Source organism: Symphalangus syndactylus, chromosome 5 (genome assembly GCF_028878055.3).
Source record: "Symphalangus syndactylus isolate Jambi chromosome 5, NHGRI_mSymSyn1-v2.1_pri, whole genome shotgun sequence".
Classification (NCBI taxonomy): Eukaryota; Metazoa; Chordata; class Mammalia; order Primates; family Hylobatidae; genus Symphalangus; species Symphalangus syndactylus.
Window position 1 is genome coordinate 56,413,157 of NC_072427.2, and position 19,309 is coordinate 56,432,465.

The 19,309-nt window shown below is 41.2% G+C and overlaps 1 protein-coding gene across 7 annotated transcripts in view; it reads left to right on the forward strand.

Moving 5' to 3' along the window:
- OTUD7A (OTU deubiquitinase 7A) overlaps nucleotides 1-19,309 on the forward strand; it is a 397,910-nt gene that overhangs the window by 186,914 nt on the left and 191,687 nt on the right. For all 7 annotated transcript variants that reach the window (XM_055278535.2, XM_055278539.2, XM_063639043.1 and 4 more), the window contains one exon: nucleotides 3,792-3,914. The gene's annotated coding sequence lies outside the window, so the exon portion shown is untranslated. The remainder of the gene's footprint in view (nucleotides 1-3,791; nucleotides 3,915-19,309) is intronic.

Genomic DNA, 19,309 nt, shown 5'->3' on the forward strand with positions numbered 1-19,309 from the left:
CCACCAAGAGATAAAGCCAGGAAAAGTGTCTGTCCCAGTGCAAGTGTGTGAGGGTTGTTAGTTGCGGGGGAGGTGGGGCATCCTTCATTCTTTCAGCCGGGGGACTGCACGTCTGTGGAGTGAACACCCCAGAGGTGTGCAGGGGACCAAGTCCAGCATGGGAGACAGGACCCCTGGGTCAAAGGCTGTTCTTAGGTAAGCTTCATGACAAACATGGCATTTGAGCTGGGTCTTGAGTGGAGCCAGGAAAGAACAGGAATTTTGAAAATTCCTGAGGGAAAAAATGTGAACAAAGAAAGGGACCCAGGAAATAGTTTATTGTTAACTATAATTTTCCTACTATGTTATCAAACACAAGAATGTATTTCTTCTATGTAACTGCATGTTGGTACCCATTAGTCAACTTCTCTTCCTCCCCACTTCCCTTCTCAGCCCCTGGTGAACACTATATACCTACTCTCTACCTCTTTGAGACCCACTTTTTTTGCTCCCACATTTGAGTAAGAACATGCGATATTTGTCTTTCTGTGCCTTGCTTATTTCACTTAACATAATGACATCCAGTTCCATCCATGATGCTGCAAATGACAGGATTCCGTTATTTTTATGGTTGAGTAATATTCCGTTCTGTATATATTCCACACTTACTTTATCCATTCATCCATTGATGGACACTTAGGTTGATTCTACATTTCAGCTATTGCAGACAGTGCTGCAGTAAACATGGGAGTGCAGCTATTTCTTCAATATACTGATTTCCTTTCCTTTTAATATATACTCAGAATTGGGATTCCTGGATATGTGGTCGTTCTATTTTTAGTTTCTTGAGGAACCTCCATACTGTTTTCCATAATGGTGGTACTAATTTACATTCCCTTTCTCCACATCCTTACCAGCATCTGTTATTTTTTGTCTTTTTTATAATAGCCAGTTCTAACTAGAGTGAGATATCTCATTGTGGTTTTAATTTGCATTTCCCTGGTGATTAGTGATATTGAGCATTTTTTCATATACCCGTTGGCTGTTTGTATGTCTTCTTTTGAGAAACATCTATTCAGGTCATTTGCCAATTTTCTTTTTTTTTTTTTTTTTTTTTTTTGAGACGGAGTCTTGCTCTGTCGCCCAGGCTGGAGTGCAGTGGCGCAATCTCGGCTCACTGCAAGCTCCGCCTCCCGGGTTCATGCCATTCTCCTGCCTCAGCCTCTCCGAGTAGCTGGGACTACAGGCGCCCGCCACCACGCCCGGCTAATTTTTTTGTATTTTTAGTGGAGACGGGGTTTCACCGTGGTCTCGATCTCCTGACCTCGTGATCCGCCCGCCTCGGCCTCCCAAAGTGCTGGGATTACAAGCGTGAGCCACCGCGCCCGGCCCATTTGCCAATTTTCTAATCAGACTATTTGTTTTTTTTGCTATTGAGTTGTTTGAGCTCCTTATATAATCTGGTTATTAATCCCTTGTCAGATGGAAGTTTGCAGATATTTTCTCCCTTTCTCTAGATTGTCCCTTCACTTAGTTGTTTCACTTCCTGTGCAGAAGCTTTTTAGCTTGATATAAACCCATTTTTCTATTGTTGTCTTTTTGAGGTCTTATGCAAAAATCTTTGCCCAAACCAATGTCCTAAAGTATTTCTCCAATGTTTTCTTCTGGTAGTTCCATAATTTTAGGTCTTACATTTAAGCCTTTAATCCATTTTAGAGTTGATTTCTGTATATGATGAGATGAGGATCTAGTTTCATTCTTCTACATATGGATATTTGGTTTTCTCAGCACCATTTATTAAAGAGACTGTGTTTTCCCCGGTGTGTGTTCTTGCCACCTTTGTCAAAACTGAGTTGGCTGTGTGTGGATTTATTTGCAGATTCTCTGTTCTGTTCCGTTGGTTGATGTGTCTGTTTCTATGCCAGTACCATGCTCTTTTGGTTACTATAGATTGGTAATATCATTTGAAAACACAACCATGATGCCTTTAGCTTTGTTCTTTTTGCTCAAGATCACTTTAGCTATTCAAGGTCTTTTGTGGTTTCATATGAATTTCAGGCTTTTTTCTATTTCTGTGAAGAATGTCATTGGTGTTTTGATGGGAATTGCATTGAATCTGTAAATCACTTTGGTTAATATAGACATTTTAACAATATTAATTCTTCTAATCCGTGAGCATGGGCTATCTTTCCATTTTTTCAGGTTCTTCTTGTTGAGTTACAGGGGTTCTGTATATGTTATGGATATTAATCCCTTATCAGATATATGATTTGCAAATATTTTCTGTCATTCTGTTGGTTGCCTTTTCACTTTGTTGATAGTGTCCTTTGGTACACAAAAGTTTTTAATTTTGATGAAGTCCATTTTTTCTGTTTTTCCTTTTGTTGCCTGTTCTTTTAGTGGTGTCATACCCAAGAAATAATCGTTAAATTCAGTTTCATAAAGCTTTTCCTCACTATTTTCCTGTATGAGTTTTATAGGTTTAGCTCTTACATTTAGGTCTTTGATCCATTTTTAGTTAATTTTTGCATACAATGTTAGGTAAGAGTCTAACTTCATTATTTTGCATGTGGATATGCAGTTTTCCCACCACCATTTATTGAAAAGATTGTCCTTTCCACATGGAATGGTCTTGTGGAAAACCTTTGGCTATTTATGTGAGGCCATGTGTGGCACCCTTGTGGAAAACAATTTAACCATATATTTGAAGATTTATTTCTGGTCTACCTTGTGTGGACTATAAATCTGTCTTTATGCCCACACCACATGCTTTGATTACCATACATTCATAGTATGTTTTGAAATCAAGATGTGTGAGACTTCCAACTTTATTCTTCTTCTTCAAGATTGTCTTGGCTATTGATTCTGTTCTTTTGCATTAGAAGTCAGAAAATTTGTTGCCTACAAAATCATTTTGAAAGTACTACTCAAGCCTTCTAGTAAAATTAAAAATTAATAAAGGACCAATGAGAGATATGCAAATTATTCATGATCAATTAGCAAACACCAAAACACAGTTGTGTTACAAGTAATAATATAGAACTGAACCTTAAAGCAGTTGTTAAGAATTATGATTCCTAAGAAAGTAGAACACAAAAATCAAAAGCAATTTCAAATCAACATTTTAAATGATTTCAACAAAATATAGCAGGTAGCAGAGGAAGAGATGGGAGTTAGATTGAACTAGGGACCTTATCCTATGTGGAAATTAGAGGTTATATATGTTATTTGACTGAGTAAAAATTAAATTTTATGTATAAGTTATTAGATAAAATAAATGGCCTAAAAAGGTAAAAATATACAGACATCGGCTGACCTAAGCGATGCCCAGTTGAGATGGGGTGCACCTACTTCCACTGTGTGGAATATGAACAGCCCCCTCACTTTGAGGTTCCCTGCAGATCACACCCCCAGAACCTCTCTTCCATATTCTCAGAAGTCAGAGTTCAGTGTTCGAGCCCCGCTGAGAAGCACAGTCCCCTCCCCTGGCACATCAGCTTCTAGGGGCTCTGAGCCCACCCTCCTGTCTGTTAAGTCCACCAGATGAGACTTTTCCCATTGATCCTCATCTGTCTCCTAATGGGACATTCATTTAAAAATTAAAGGGTGGGATCATGTGTTGGGAGTGGGATTCAGGGGTGTGGGATTCACCAGCCAATTTCAAATGCATGTTAAATATTTTAAATCATTTTAAAATTTGAAACATTAATATTTAATTTTTAAAATGTAAAAAATTAATCCTTAAATTGAAATTGTTGATTCTCACTTCCCATGAAGTGTGAACATTCTTTTATTCTCATTGTCTTTTCCAGAGTTCTCAGGCGCTGTGGTCTCACCTTCCACTGGGGCAACAATGGGCCATTTCCAGCAGGGACGGTGCAGTGTTGGCCTGCATGCCTGACTGCCACACACCTCCAGAATCAGGTGTCTGAAAAGTAAGTCCTGTGTTCGTGGGGTCTTAGTGGCAGGCCAAAGGGGCAAGTGCAGTCACCGCCTCTGACAATAGAGCTGGTAGTGATTCTGTGGACTCCCTGGAAATCAGATCTAAAGCCCAGATAAAGTGTAAGATTCATTGAGAAGGAGTCATGAAATGTATTTCATACTGCATTAGAGTTTGAGATTGGAATAATAGGCATTATTCTTTAAAAGGAAAAAAAAAAAAACAACTGTAGTGATTGACAAGTGGCTTGATTTATACCAGTGCAAAATTTGTCATCTGTTGCAACCATTATTGATTTTTTAAATATTATAAGCAAAAGAAAAATAGTGCCATTATCTTAAGACACTAATTATTTTTACTTTTACTGTTTCCTTTTACTTGTTATCCAAAAATACAATTTTAATCTGACTGAGAGCATAGCCATTCTTTTGCTTTATGACTCTTGGAACAAAAATTTTTATATACCTTGTTGCCTATTTTTTATTTTATAAGCTTTAATTCTACAGAAAACTTGAAGGAATAGAAGAGTGAACACCCGTAATTCTTCACCCAGATTTACCAATTGTTTATACACAAACAGACACACACAGATGGTAAATATGTGTTTGTGTATGTTTGATTCTTTTTGTCTGAATCATTTGATAGTAAGTTGCTGACATCATGACACACTTTGGCATCATCTCCTAAGTACACAGACAGCTACCTTCTACAAAAGTATAGCACCATTACCACTGTGAAATATAATATTGATAAAGTGATATCCAAATATGTTGTCCCTATCCAGATACCCCTGATTGTCCCCAAAATATTCATCATAGCTGTTTTCCCCTGTCTCGTGTTCAGTTAAGTATCACTCACTGAATTCAGTTATGTCTCTTTTTATCTGAACTGAAGGCCTGCTTTCATTTTTCTCTTTCATGATGTTGACGTCTTTGAAGAGTGAGCCACTTGTTTTATGGAGTGCTACACAATCTGGACCTGTCTGATTATTTCCTCATACTTAGACTAAGATAGACATTTCCTCCATTTCTCTTTCCAGCACATCAGTGGGCACACCATGGCTCATGGTGATAAGTTTGTTCACTGGGCTAAGGTCGTTTCTGCAAGAGTTCTCTTTATAAAGTTACTTTTTTTTTTTTTTGGGATGGAGTCTCGCTCTGTCGCTGGGCTGGAGTGCAGTGGCACGATCTCGACTCACTGCAACCTCCACCTACTGGATTCAAGCGATTCTCCTGTCTCAGCCTCCCGAGTAGCTGGGACTACAGGCGCCCGCCACCACACCCAGCTAATTGTTGTATTTTTAGTAGAGATGGGATTTTACTATGTAGGCTAGGATGGTCTCGATCTCTTGACCTCAGGTGATCCACCTGCCTTGGCCTCCCAAAATGCTGCAATTACAGGTGTGAGCCACCGCGTCCAGCCTATAAAGTCACTTTTTACATTCTTTGTCTTTTACTAGTAAGCAATGGGGCAAACTTTGAAGCCCTGTGAACATTCTCTTCCCTGGCTAATTTTCATCCAGTGATCTTAGCATCCCTTGATGGTTGTATTATGATTTTTAACCCATTAGTTTATTGGGACCTCAGACTTTCTTTGTCACATAGTCCTTCATGTTTCACATTTTCTGTGGTTGTGAGGTCATCACACAAGGGAGCATATATTGAGGTGGTCAAGAGGAGGACTCTGAAGTTAGACCATTCAGATAGGCATCTAGATATGCATCTTGTCTCTGTCATACAACAGCCGGATGACTGCGAGCAAACATTTCTCCTCACAAACTTTCAGTGTCCTTATAATTACAATTAGGAGACTGGGAGTGACCATCGCAGGAGGCATATGGCAGAGGGTACAGCCTGTGGCTGGCCTTGCTAAGCAGTAGCTGTTAATGATTATCAGACACAGGAAACATAGGCGAGAGCCACTGGATGCCGCTTTTATTCCTGAGATCTCTTATAAGACCTTTAGCAAAAATGCTAATAAATCTGAGTGACAGAGCAGAGGCCCCATGCTCTGTGTCCCTGCAGTTAAAAGGTTGCATAGGGAATGAAACCACTATGGCAGGAAGTATTCATCAGTGAACACTGTCCTGATGTGCACTCCCTTGTCGGCTTCCTCATCCCCCTCTCGGTCAGCCTTAACTGCCTCCCCTCGCTAGGCCTGAACCTCCCTGGTCTGTTGTCAGGTTTGCCTTTCAGTCAGCTGTAACCAATTGGGCTTTTTATTTGAAGATTATGTGTGGGTTTTTTTTTCTATTTAAATCAAGTCCTTTTAGATTTATTGGCATCCCATTGCCATAGAATGCATTTTCCTTGAGAATGTTTTGAAAATTTTACCAAGAAAACAGTTTGTGAAAATATAGGTTATTTTAGAAGCTACACACGAATATGAATTAGACTGAGTCTTCAAAAAAATTGCTGTTGGAAAACATGTTAATATCTTAAAAATACTTCCTCTGAAAAGGTTACTTGCCTCATTTTCTTCCCCACAACTCTTAAAAGCAGATGAGAGCTGGTGCTCACAGAGAAAACCACTCTGTGTCCTGCATCCAGATGACATGCTTTCTGTCGGCTTCTTGTCAGGCTGAACTTGAAGGGATGGCCCTGTGGGGTTCCCCTACTTTCTGGGGTGATATCAACCAGCCAGCCTGGGGTTTGCTGGGATTGGAGGACACTTCCGGTGGGCTCCAGCCCCAGGCTTCCCTGAAGCCTTTCCACATCTCCTTTTTCCTTCTTACCAGCTGTTTACATGCCAGGAATCCTTGCTTGTCTCCTCGTCCTCTGGATCTGCTCCTTGGAGATGGGACTGTGCCTTTTCTGTTTTCCCAGGAGCAAACCCAAAGGGTATGGGAGGAGTGAAGTGCAGGTGAAAAGCAAACTTCTGGTTCTGCGTCAACACCAAGGAAATCACTGAGTTTCGCTTGAGTGTGTGGATGGAAATATCAGGGCTGCTTTTTTTCAGTTTTCCAAAGCACATCCTGCAGAATGTCTGTCCACTTGGAAACTTGAGCTCTCTAGTCTTGAGTGAGCTCCATGCTCGTGGCCTGTGTGCTGGAGAACCAAATGGAGGTGGCTAGAAGCCAAGGCAAAGCCCCTGCAGAGAGGCCCACTCCCAGGAGGCTTGCAGGTGCTTGGCCACACTCGGGGGGAAAAGGACCCCTCCTCCTCCACAGCCCTGGGCCAGGCCCCTCCCTGCATCTCCTTCTTCCTGTTCCCTTCTCCTGCACAGCAGCAGCCCGGCAGTATGTGTTCCCCAGTGTGGGTTCATCAGCATCACCAGCCAGGAAACCCTCATACCCAGAACTTGGTTTTGGGGCTTACTCTTCAAAGCCCTGGTGCTGAGCCGTGGAAAGAGACAGTCCCCCGTGAGATGGCATAAGTATAAATTCACGAAAGGCTTGAAGACACACCCTCAGGGCAGTTCTTAAATCCCCTGGGGGCTTGCTATCCACACAGACATTGTGCCCCATAAGTGTGTGAAGGTGGGTCAGCCAGTCAAGAGAAGGCCAGGAACCCACTGTCTATTCAGCACTTTGCTGAATTCCCTATGTACATCTTGGTTCTAGTTTACTCCTAGAGCATGCAAAAGCTCAATTCTCAGGCAACATCATCTGTTACCATGTTCCAAAGCTTTATTTAACTCATTAATAAGGGAACCAGCAAAAAGACAAATGATCTGGCTCCACAAGCATCTGGTAACTGGGATTTTGTTTTTGAGACGGAGTCTCACTCTGTTGCCCAGGCTGGAGTGCAGTGGCACGATCTTGGCTCACTGCAAGCTCCACCTCCTGGGTTCACGCCGTTCTCCTGCCTCAGCCTCCCGAGTAGCTGGAACTACAGGCACCCACCACCACACCTGGCTAATTTTTATATATATATTTTTTTTCTTTAGTAGAGACAGAGTTTCACCGTGTTAGCCAGGATAGTCTTGATCTCCTGACCTCATGATCCACCCGCCTCGGTCTCCCAAAGTGCTGGTATTGCAGGCATGAGCCACCGCACCCAGCTGGTAACTGGGATTTTTAAGGTCAGTTGGGAAAGAAATGCAGAAATAAGATGGTAAGTTAAGGCAAACCTCTACACAAAGCAAAGAAAAAAATGCCAAATTTGGAGTTAACTTGTTTACTAGGCAGTAAAAGTCATAAGCTATCAATTCTGCAGGCTAATCTCACAGGGCTATAAACCTCTTTATTTTAACCAATTGTGAGTGATTAGATAAATATTTGTCACACTGCTCAAGAGCTTCAGAATGGGATCAATCAGACTTATTTGCATTCTAGCAGAATATCACAGATTCCAGAAATCATCATTTTTCCCTTTTTCAAGTTTGGAATCAACGTTTCCATAACAGTCAGCTAAAATATGGTGATTGACAAGTTGTGAGTGATCACGTAGCACCTGGTGAAGGTGCCGCTTTTTGGCCTGCACAATGCACTGGAGCTCCAGTGTAGATACTGCAAGGCCATGTGTGGGAGGCAGCTTCTGACACAGCTCCCAACCATTCTTGCCTCCTGACATTGCATCTTTGTGTTGTCCCATGCCCTTGGGTGTGGGCTGGACATAGTGACTTTCTGTGAATAAACAAAATACAGCAGAAGTGACAGATGTCACTTCCAAGACCAGGATACAAACACTGTCTTGCTCAGGCTCTCTCTGACTCTTCTCACATGGTTGCTCTGATGAAACAACTCTGATGTTGTGATCTCACCTATGGAAAGGCCCACGTGGCAAAGAACTGAGCTTCTTAGTTCAACAACCCTCAGAAACAATTCTGTGAATGATCACATGAGTAAGCTTGGAAGAGAATGCTTCCTCATTTGAGCCTTCAGATGAGACTGCAGCCTCAAGTCACATTTTGGTTGCAGCCTTGTGAGAGACCCTGAGCTAAGGTGCACTCTGACTCCTGCCCCACAGAAATGGTGAGATTATGAATATGTGTTGTTTTAAGTCCCTAAATTTGGGCGTCGTTGTTTCACAGCAATAGGTAGCTGATGCAGCATCCATGAAATTTATAGTGTTGATTGTTCTTGGATATATGCTTCTCAGCAGAGCTGTGTTTCATCTTTCCCGGCTTCTCCCATCTCCTTTCTCCTGCTTCTCTACTCTCCCTTTCCTATTATTTATTGATCTTCCTTTCTTTATTCCCACTCCATTTGAGTTCCACTTCTCTGCAACTGTAATTGCATCCTTGGCCATTGATTAGGGAGGCTTAAAACTAGAGGCAGCTTATTTGTGTGGACAATGTGCAGTTCAGAAAGATACCCCATCCTTGGCCAGTAGCAAAATAGTTTTCTTTGTTGAAATCAATTGCTTCGAACTTACTGTGGCTACATCATCCAGGGCTGCAATGCTTCTTATTTGGTCTTGAGCCAATGCTTAGTGTTTGAATGAAATTGGCTTTACCATTCTTTCCTCAGGGGAGTGTAGACAAATAAATTTTCTGCTTAAGAATGCAGTTTCTTTCTGACTCAAACAGCTGATCCTATAAACTTGGACTTCATAGTCATCAGTTTCAATTCAGAACCAACCTTTTAAAAATTATATGTTATTTTGATATAAAAAGTACCAAAAGCAAATCTTCTGAAGGAATAGAGCTCCAGATGGTTTTATTAGGTTTCCAAGGTTATTAATCTAAGAATATATTGCAAATAAATACATAAATAATGACAACAATAATCATAATCATACCTGTCTTTTAAATTTTTTTATTTCTGTGGGTATATAGTAGATGTATATATTTATGGGGTACCTATCCTTTTTTTGGTACTTGCTATGTGCCAGGCACTATGCTATGTAATCACCACCACAACCATATTAAAATAGGAACTGCTATCCTCATTTCAAAACTGAGGCAGTGAGAACCAGGGACTAGACATAAATTGTCCCCAGGAATTTTTGAAATGCCTGTGTGGATTTGTATTTATATAAGTGTTTCTAGTGACTAAAAATGAAAACCCAAGAAACTAAAGAAGAAAACAATTAGTAGATTAATCTATTAGGTCATAAAGTTGACAGGGTTTTATAGAAAGCTGGGTGGGTTCTTCATAATCCACCTGTCTCACTCCTATCTATTTTAAAAGTTCAAAGCCATGCATGATGACAGATATTTATTTCCTTTATGTTTATTTTTTTATTTGGGCAAAGTTGTTTATTCTATTTGAAAAGATAGACACTAAAATAAAACACTGAATTTTACCAGTCACTGACATGTGTAAGTAGTCCACTAATATGGGCCGATAAGAAAGGCCAAAAGCTGAAATTCTCCTGTATTTGTGAAATCTAAATTCTTTTTTCTTAATGGAAAGAGCCACTGCATCGACTCTCTTGGTTCCACTTACTCTAAGTGGTCTGGAAACTTCCAAGTATAAACAACGAGCCCACTGGAATTTCTATCCAAATGTCCCTTAGACACCCTTCCCTGTGTCCCTTTTTAACACGCAGTCACACACAGTTATGCGAATGTGCACATACATTCACACACACACGCGCATGCAAACATGCACATAGATTCACACACACTCAACATAAACATGCACACAGAAGTCACAAACACACATACACACTATTAAACACATGCACACTCACATGAACATGCACACACACAGCACATGCATGCACATGCTCACACATGGACACCTAAACATACAGGCACACCTAGTCTATGATCCATTCAGAGTTAATTTTTATATATGGTGTAAGATGTAGATTGAGTTTACTTTACAGAAGTCCATTTGCTCCAGCATCATTTTTTGGAAAAGTCTATCTTTTCTCCATTGGATTGTCTTTGTGCCTTTGTCAAAAATCAGTTGTCTTTTGTTTTAGTAATAAACGTGTCTATCCTTTACTATCCCAATACTATACTGTCTTGGCCACAGGAGGTTTATAATGCATCTTAAAATCAAGTGTGTGAGTCCTCTAACTTTTTCTTTTTCAATGTTATTTTGGCTAATCTAGTTTATCTTTCTATATAAATTTAGAATCAGCTTGTCTGTGCCTACAAAGAAACCTACTGGAATGTTGACTGGGATTGCATTGAATTTATAGATCAATGTGACTATACTTGACATCTTAACTGTGGTGTATCTTACTGTCCATAAAAACAATACATCTCTATATTTATTTAGGTCAATTTTGGTCTCTCTTGTCTGAATTTTGTGAATTCATTAGTTAGAATTTTTGACTGTGTCCTGGCTCTGTTGTTCTCCAGGTCTACATGGACCCTGTTCCCTCTTTTCCTGGCTCAGCACCACTGTCCATACCCCTTCCCCAATTACATGGAGCTCAGCCCTCTACTTTGCAAAATCCCCAGTCCTCTGTGGTTTTCAGATGAGATGTCACTTCCTCAGAGCCTCTGTCACTCTCTCCTCCACTCTAGTCTAGCATGGATACCCTTCCCTTGTGCCTGACACCATCTTGTCTCTCATAGCTCTAAGCATCATATGATATAACTGCCTCATTAATTTGCTTCTTTAGGCCAGCAGCCCAAATACTTTTAGAAGGTAGAGACCCTGCCTAATTTTAGGTTGTATCCCTAGCACATAACACGGATCAATGGCCCAGTTAATGGCAGCCAAGTGTAGGAATGGAGCAATGAAGGAGTGAAAGGAACTGAAAAGGGGGAAGTAAACTAGCCTTGAGTGAGTCTCTGCTCTGTGTCAAGTACCATGAAGGTAGGTCAACGGTAGTCAATAGAAATTAGACTGTCAGGGAGAAATTAGACAGTCATTATTAGACAGTGAAACACAGTCAGACAGAAAGGTATAGAGGGAGAAAGGAAAGGAGGGAGGCGGATATATAGACAGACATTCAGGCAGGTTTTGGATAATCAGATAGATACATTCATAGGTATATGGATAGATATGCAGACAAACAAGATAGGTTGAAAGACATACAGACAAGAAGGAAAAACATTGAGACCCCAGATGGACAGGCAGAAAAACAGAGAGTTTCTAGCATAGAGAGACAGACAAGTAGTCATATAGACAGATATATAGCACAGAGACACACAGACATACTGACAAATAGACACCCAGAAACATTCATAGGTGGGTGGCTGGGTGGGTGGGTGGGTGCATGGATGGATGGATGGATGGATTGATGGATGGAGACAGGTAGAAATAGACAGGATGGCAGGAAGAAAGAAACATGGATAGTTAGACATCTACTTAGATAATAGTAAGACAGACACATGACCAACAGAAGGGGAGACAGAAAATCAGGAAAGAGGAAGGCAGACAGACAATGAAAAAAATTAATTAGATAGATACATACGGACAGGAAAAAAATATATATCAAAAGATACATAGGTAGGTAGGTAGGTGGGTGGAACAAGAAAGGAAGAGATAGAATATAGATTGAAGATAGATGATAGGTGGACAGACAGGCAGGCAGACCGATACGTATATTTTTATTTAGGTTTATTTAAACTTAACAAAGTTCTAAGAAAGATATGGTATCTTCTGCATGTATAGATGGGGAAGTGGATTCACAGGGGTTTAGTGACTTCCTAAAGACCACACTTGAAGAGAATGGCAAAACTTCAATTCAAAACTAGCCCTACCTTTCCCTGGGGTTTGTGCCAGCACAGCCTGCATGGATTCTCCAGCTCACATCACGTCATCTGCTAAACAAAGTGCACCTTTCTACTCTTCTCCTGCTTGCATCTGCTTCCATGCTGGAGCCCAGGCCCCTGTCATTTCTTCTGTATTATTTAATAGCTTCAGTAGAAAATGATGCTTGAAGTACAGTTTATTATGTGAGCAGGGGGCAAAGAGTTTGGGAGGCCTTAAAGTAGAGATGAGTGTCCTGCTCCCTCCCTCCTGGGTCCTGAGCTCCTAAGAGCTCTCATGACCATAGCCAGTTTTCCTTCTGGAGAGTTTTCTACCCATAAGACCTTTTTCCCGTTAGTATTGTTTAATCACGCTACAACACATTAATATCCTGATGTGTCTTAGAGACACTTTCATGTTGACACCTGTAATGTAGTCCAGGTACTGATATAATAGGCTTGATTCAGCCAATCTCCTATGGACAGACTTTTTTTATATTTCCAGCTATGCTGTAGGGAACATCCTTAGACGTGCCTCTTTGTACACATAAGCAGAGAGTTCTCTCAGGAAGATACTGAGAGGCAGAATTGTATAGTTACAATTCTATATATGTATTCTATATTAAAATGTGTATTCTATATTAAAAACTATTTTAGATACTAAAAAAATGCCCCCTGCTGATCTCACCACTAGCCCAATATCCACCTACTAGTAGTGTTAAAAACTACCAATTTCACTTGTTTTCAGGCTTTTTTTCCCTTGCCAATTTGATGCACGAGGGCTTGGATGAGGGTGGTTAGTGGTTATCTTGTCTAATTTGTATTTTCGTCATTATGACTAAGGTTGATTCTCTTTTCATTTGTTGACTAGTCATTTGAGTTTCCTGTAAATTATACATTCATATAATATGTCAATTTTTTAATTGGTGCTTTGAATACCAATCACTTGTTTTTACATTTTTTCCAGAATTTCTTATTCTGTTATATAACTTTAAAATAGCTATGATTTTTTTCTCATATAGAACTTTGTTTATTGTCTTTGGTTTTTGCTATTATCAGTTTTATCAACTTTATTTTGATGGTGTGTTAGTCTGTTTTCACACTGCAATAAAGAGCTGCCCAAGATTGGGTAATTTATAAAGAAAGCGGTTTAATTGGCTCACAGTTCAGCATGGCTGAGGAGTCCTCAGGAAACTTACAATCATGGCAGAAGGTGAAGGGGAAGCAAGGCACATTTCTTTACAGGGCAGCAGGAAGGAGCAGTGCAAGCAGGGGAAATGCCAGGCACTTAGAGAACCATCATATCTCATGAGAACTCATTCACTATCATGAGAACTCACTCACTATCATGAGAGCAGCATGGGAGAAACCACCCCCATGATCCAATGACCTCCACCTGGTCCCACCCTTGACACATGGGGATTACAATTCAAGATAAGATTTTGGGTGGGGACATAGCCAAACCATATAATTCCACATCTGGCTACTTCCAAATCAAATCTCATGTTCTCACATTTCAAGACACAATCATGCCTTTCCAACAGTCCCCGAAAGTCTTAACTTATTCCAGCATTAACCCAGAAGTCCAAGTCCAAAATTTCATCTGAGACAAGGCAAGTCCCTTCTGCCTATGAGCCTGTAAAGTCAAAAGCAAATTAGTTACTTCCTAGATACAATGGGGGTACAAGCACTGGTTAAATGCAGCCATTCCCAATTGGAGAAATTAGCCAAAAGAAAGGGGCTGCAGGCCCCATGCAAGTCCAAAATCCAATAGGGCAATGTTAAACCTTAAAGTTCCAAAATGATCTCCTCTGACTCCATGTCTCACATCCAGGTCATGCTGATGGAACAGGTGAGCTCCTACAGCCTTGGGCAGCTCCATCCCTGTGGTATTGCAGGGTACAGACCCACTCTTGGCTGCTTTCACAGGCTTGTGTTGAGTGTCTGCGACTTTTCTAGGTGCACAGTACAAGCTGTCGATGGATCTACCATTCTGGGATCTGGAGGATAGTGGCTCTCTTCTCACAGCTCCACTAAGCAGTGCCTCAGTGGGGACTCTGTGTGGGGGCTGTGACCCCACATTTCCCCTCTGCACTGCCCTAGCAGAGGTTCTTCATGAGGGCTTTGCCCCTGCAGCAAACTTTTGCCTGGACATCCAAGCATTTCCATACATCCTCTGAAATCTAGGCAGAGGTTAACCTCAGTTCTTGACTTCTGCACAGCTGCAGGCCGAACACCACATGAAAGCTGCCAAGGCTTGTGGCTTGCACCCTCTGAAGCAACAGCCTGAGCTGTACATTGGCCCCTTTTAGCCACAGCTGGGTCACAGGGCACCAAGTCCTGAGACTGCACAAAGGAGCAAGGCCCTGGGCCTGACCCACAAAACCATGTTTTTCCTCCTAGGCCTCCTGGCTTGTGATGGGAGGGGCTGCTGTGAAGACCTCTGACATGCCCTGGAGACATTTTCCCCATTGTCTTGGTGATTAACATTTGGCTCGTTATTATTTATGTACATTTCTATAGCCAGCTTGAATTACTCCTCAAAAAATTGGTTTTTCTTTTCTATCACATTGTCAGGCTGCAAAATTTTCTGAACTTCTATGCTCTGCTTCCTTTTAAACATAAGTTCCAATTCCAAACCATATCTTTGTGAATGAATAAGTCTAAATGCTTTTAAGAGCACCAAGTCATCTCTTGAATGCTTTGCTGCTTAGAAATTTCTTCCACCAGATATCATCTCTCTCAAGTTCAGAGTTCCACAGATCCCTAGGGCAGGGGCAAAATGCCACCAGTCTCTTTGCTAAAGCATAAAAAGGGTCACCTTTGCTCCAGTTCCCAACAAGTTCCTCATTTCCATCTGAGACCACCTCAGCCTGGACTTGATTGTCCATCTCACTGTCAGCATTTTGGTCAAAGCCACTCAGCAAGTCTAGGAAGTTCCAAACTTTCCCACATCTTCTTGTCTTCTGAGCCCTTCAAACTGTTCCAACCTCTGCCTGTACCCAGTTCTAAAGTCACTTCCACATTCTTGGGTATCTTTATAGCAGCACCCCACTCTCTGTGGTACCAATTTACTCTATTAGTCTGTTTTGATACTGCTATAAAGAACTGCCTGAGACTGGGTAATTTACAATGGAAAGAGATTTAATTGACTAACAGTTCAGCATGGTTGGGGAGTCTTTAGGAAACTTACAATCATGGTGGAAGGTGAAGGGGAAGCAAATACCTTCTTTACAGGACAGCAGGAAAGAGAAATACAAGCAGGGGAAATGGCAGGCACTTAGAAAAACCATTGGATCTCATGAGAACTCACTCATTATCATGAGAACAGCATGGGGGAAACCACCCCCATGATCCAATTACCTCCACCTAATCCCACCCATGACACATAGGGATTATGGGGATTACAATTCAAGATGACATTTTGGGTGGGGACACAGCCAAATCATATTAGATGGACTTTCACTTTTTAGCTCTTAAAAAGGCTTTATTAGTTAGGGCTGGCTAAATGCTAAAATGAACATCCCCACAAATCTCAGTGCTTTAACACAAGGCAGGTTTATTTCTTGCCATGTGCCAGCCTGATAGGGACCACACCATCATGTAGGGACCCACATTTCTCCCATCCAGCAGCTCTTCTATCCCCTGGGGTCACTGACTCTCTGCTGAATCCTCTCTAATGAGCTTAGCTGGCAAATAAGAGATAAGGGAGGAGTGGGGATGCAGTGGGAGACTGGGGCCAGGCCTGGAAATGGCTCACATTCCTTCCATGCCATATTCTATTTTCATGGAACTTAAGTCACGTGGCCACACCTTGCTTGGCCTTGCGAGGCCAAGAAATGTGACCTAGAAACACAAAGGCAAGGGCCATGGTCAACATCAGGCAGGGTCTCCAGCACACTTTTCTACCACAAGGTCATAAATGTATTCACCTATACTTTTCTCTGGCACACTTACAGTTTTACTTCTTATCTATGTGTATTTAATTCCTGTGGAATTTGTTGGTCAGTGATACGATGTAGGGAATCTTGCTTTATTTTTTCCAATTAGGTTTCCAACTTATTTTATAAATTTTATAATGTGGTCCTTTTCCCACGGGATTTTCAGAAATTTGGGATTCCCTACGTGTGTCGTTCTGTCAGTTAGCGATGCTTTCCGCTTCGTCGGAGATGTTTAATTTCACAAGACAGAGTTGGGAGCCAATGCACCATTGGGTTGGCTGCTCAGTGATGTCATGGCAGCATCTTTCAGATTCTCTTGACCTGTCAGGGTCAAGCATAGCTTCTCATATCACATCACTTCAAGGTGGGAGGATTCTATGCATGCCTCTTAGGAAAGCAAAACATTTGCCAAAAGTAGCCTAGCAGATTTCCTATTGCATTTTGGCAGCTCATAGTGGGGAAAGAACTGGCCACATGGATACTTTTAGCTGCAGGAAAAACTGGTAAAGCAGAAGTCAGAATTGTCTTGATTCACTTAGCCCAATCATCAGCCCATGTATTAAGCCCACGGACTTACTACATGGGGCTGAGCACATTGTAGCCATGAGCAAAAGCAACGGTCTGTTGGCAATAAGGAAGGGGAATGAGTATTGGATGGGAAGTTAAGGGCATCTGCCATTATCATATACCAAATTCTCTCTCTCTTCCCCCACTACCCTCACACATGCCTGCATTTTCTGTTCTCCTCCACGGGTCCATGTGTCTCTGTCTGTCCCTGTGTATCCATCACTTTAGTCACAATATCTTTATGTGTGAAGTGTGGGAGAACAAACATCCAACTTATTTTCATCAAAATTGTCTTGGAATTACTGGCTTAGTCTTCTAAGTTTTAAAAACTGTTTGTCAGCTTCCACAAAAAAGTTCTGTATTGATTGCATTCAATTTATTATACATATTAGAGAGGAACTGGCATCTTTGCAATATAGTCTTCCCATCCATTTATTTAAGTTCTCTTTCTATACCTCGTTAAAGATTTATTGTTTTCTGCAAAGGAAAAAAAAATAAAGGTTTCCTTCTTTTTGTGTGTTTTTCCTAATTAACTTACAGGATATTTGGTGGGGGTTGGTTGGCTATTATGAAATAGATCTTTTTGTGTTGTTTTTAAAATTCTAACTTGGCTAATGTTGACATGTAGGAAAAGTGTTGATTTTTGGATGTTGATCTTGTTCCAGCCATCTAAAATGTTCTCATTTGTTATAATACTTAGTCATGAGTTTGTTCTAAACCTTGATGGAAATGCTTCTAAAGTTTTCATTATTAGGTCTGATAAGTCCTAAAAAATTAGAATCAATATAATTTAATAAGTAGAAAAAAAGGTTCCTTCTATTCCTGGTTTGTTTCAACTTGGTATAATGAATAACTGTGGGCTTTTTGGCATCTTTTAAGATGACCATATGGTTTTTCTCCTCAAATTTGTTAAGATAGTGTATTGGCATGAGAATCATGTTTGGCTGTCAGTAAGAGAGAGAAGACATTATGGCAGATTTAACAAGAGGAGAATTCACTTCTCTCACATGTACGAGAGTGACGCATTCCAAGGTTGGTAATGGCATCTCCAGAACCCCACAGACTCATCTCCTTCCACCCTAATAATCCCCACAACCAAGCACCCAAGATGGCTGCAGCAGCTCCAAGGCTCTAATTTGTCTCTTTATGTCTTTTTTTGTCTTTTGGACTCATTTGCTAATCTTTAATTTTAAGTTGCACATCTATGTTTATAAATGGTATTTGCCTTGGGTTTTTTTTTTCTATTGCCTCTTTTCTAGTTCAGACATCTGAGTCATTTTACCTTTATCTGTCAGTTAGGAATACATTCAGCTACAAGTAACCAGACATTTGACTTAACTGGCTTGAGAAAATAGATGCTTAGATGAGAAGTATAATAAGAAGTCCAGGGGTGGACTGTCTATGGCTGGTGCAAGTGTTCCATGATACCATTGGAAATAGTTTCCTACTCCACCCAGCTTTTGTTGGGTTTTGTCCTCCTGCATTATGTTTTATACTCCCAGAATGGTGGGTGGACTTGCAGATGTTATTTCCTCACTCAAGGCAGAAAGAAGGGGAAAGACATCACGAGAAAGGACTATTCCATTTAACCCTGTCTCTTTCTATCAGGTAAACAAGTGCTTTCCTCTAAACCCAACCAGTTGGAAACCCAACCATTTCCATCAGGTAGACTGAATCGTCGTCCAGCATGGCACATGCAGATTGGTGAATCACAGGTCGGGGAATAACGGGCTTTTACCAATTGCAGTTCATCCCCAGGTGCTAGGAATTTTGTCTGTCTTTTCTGAAATCCAGGGTCTCAACTGCTCCCTGATAAACCAAGATTCAGTCTGCAGTAGGTGCAAGGGTATGCAGTGGACAACATCTAAGAAGCTGGGCTAGCACCTGCCCATTGCCTTCTAGGCTCTGGATGCCAATTTTTTGTATCTTCATTTATTTTCCTAAAGCATGTCATTCCTGTCAGTTCTGTCTTCTGAAACTCTCATCAGCCTCCCACTGGCCTCATAACATAGGTAAGCTACTCACCCTGGTAGCCCCCAGGGCTGGCCCTCACCTTCATTCCCAGCCTCTTGGCCACCGGCTCTCCTGGACACACTGGGGTATTTGTGCCTGGCCACCACCCGTGTTGCTCATCCAGCCCAGAATGCCCTCTTTGCACTTCTCCTTAATCCTCCTCAAAAATTTATCTTACCTTCAGCTGTCTTCATCTGCCAGGCACAAAGAACTGTTCCTTTCTCATATTCTAATGGGTTTACTTGTAAGCAATATTAGAGTACTGATTCCAATCTAGGTGGAATTTTGGTTATTTTCATGTCTGCCCATCAGAATGGAGTATGAA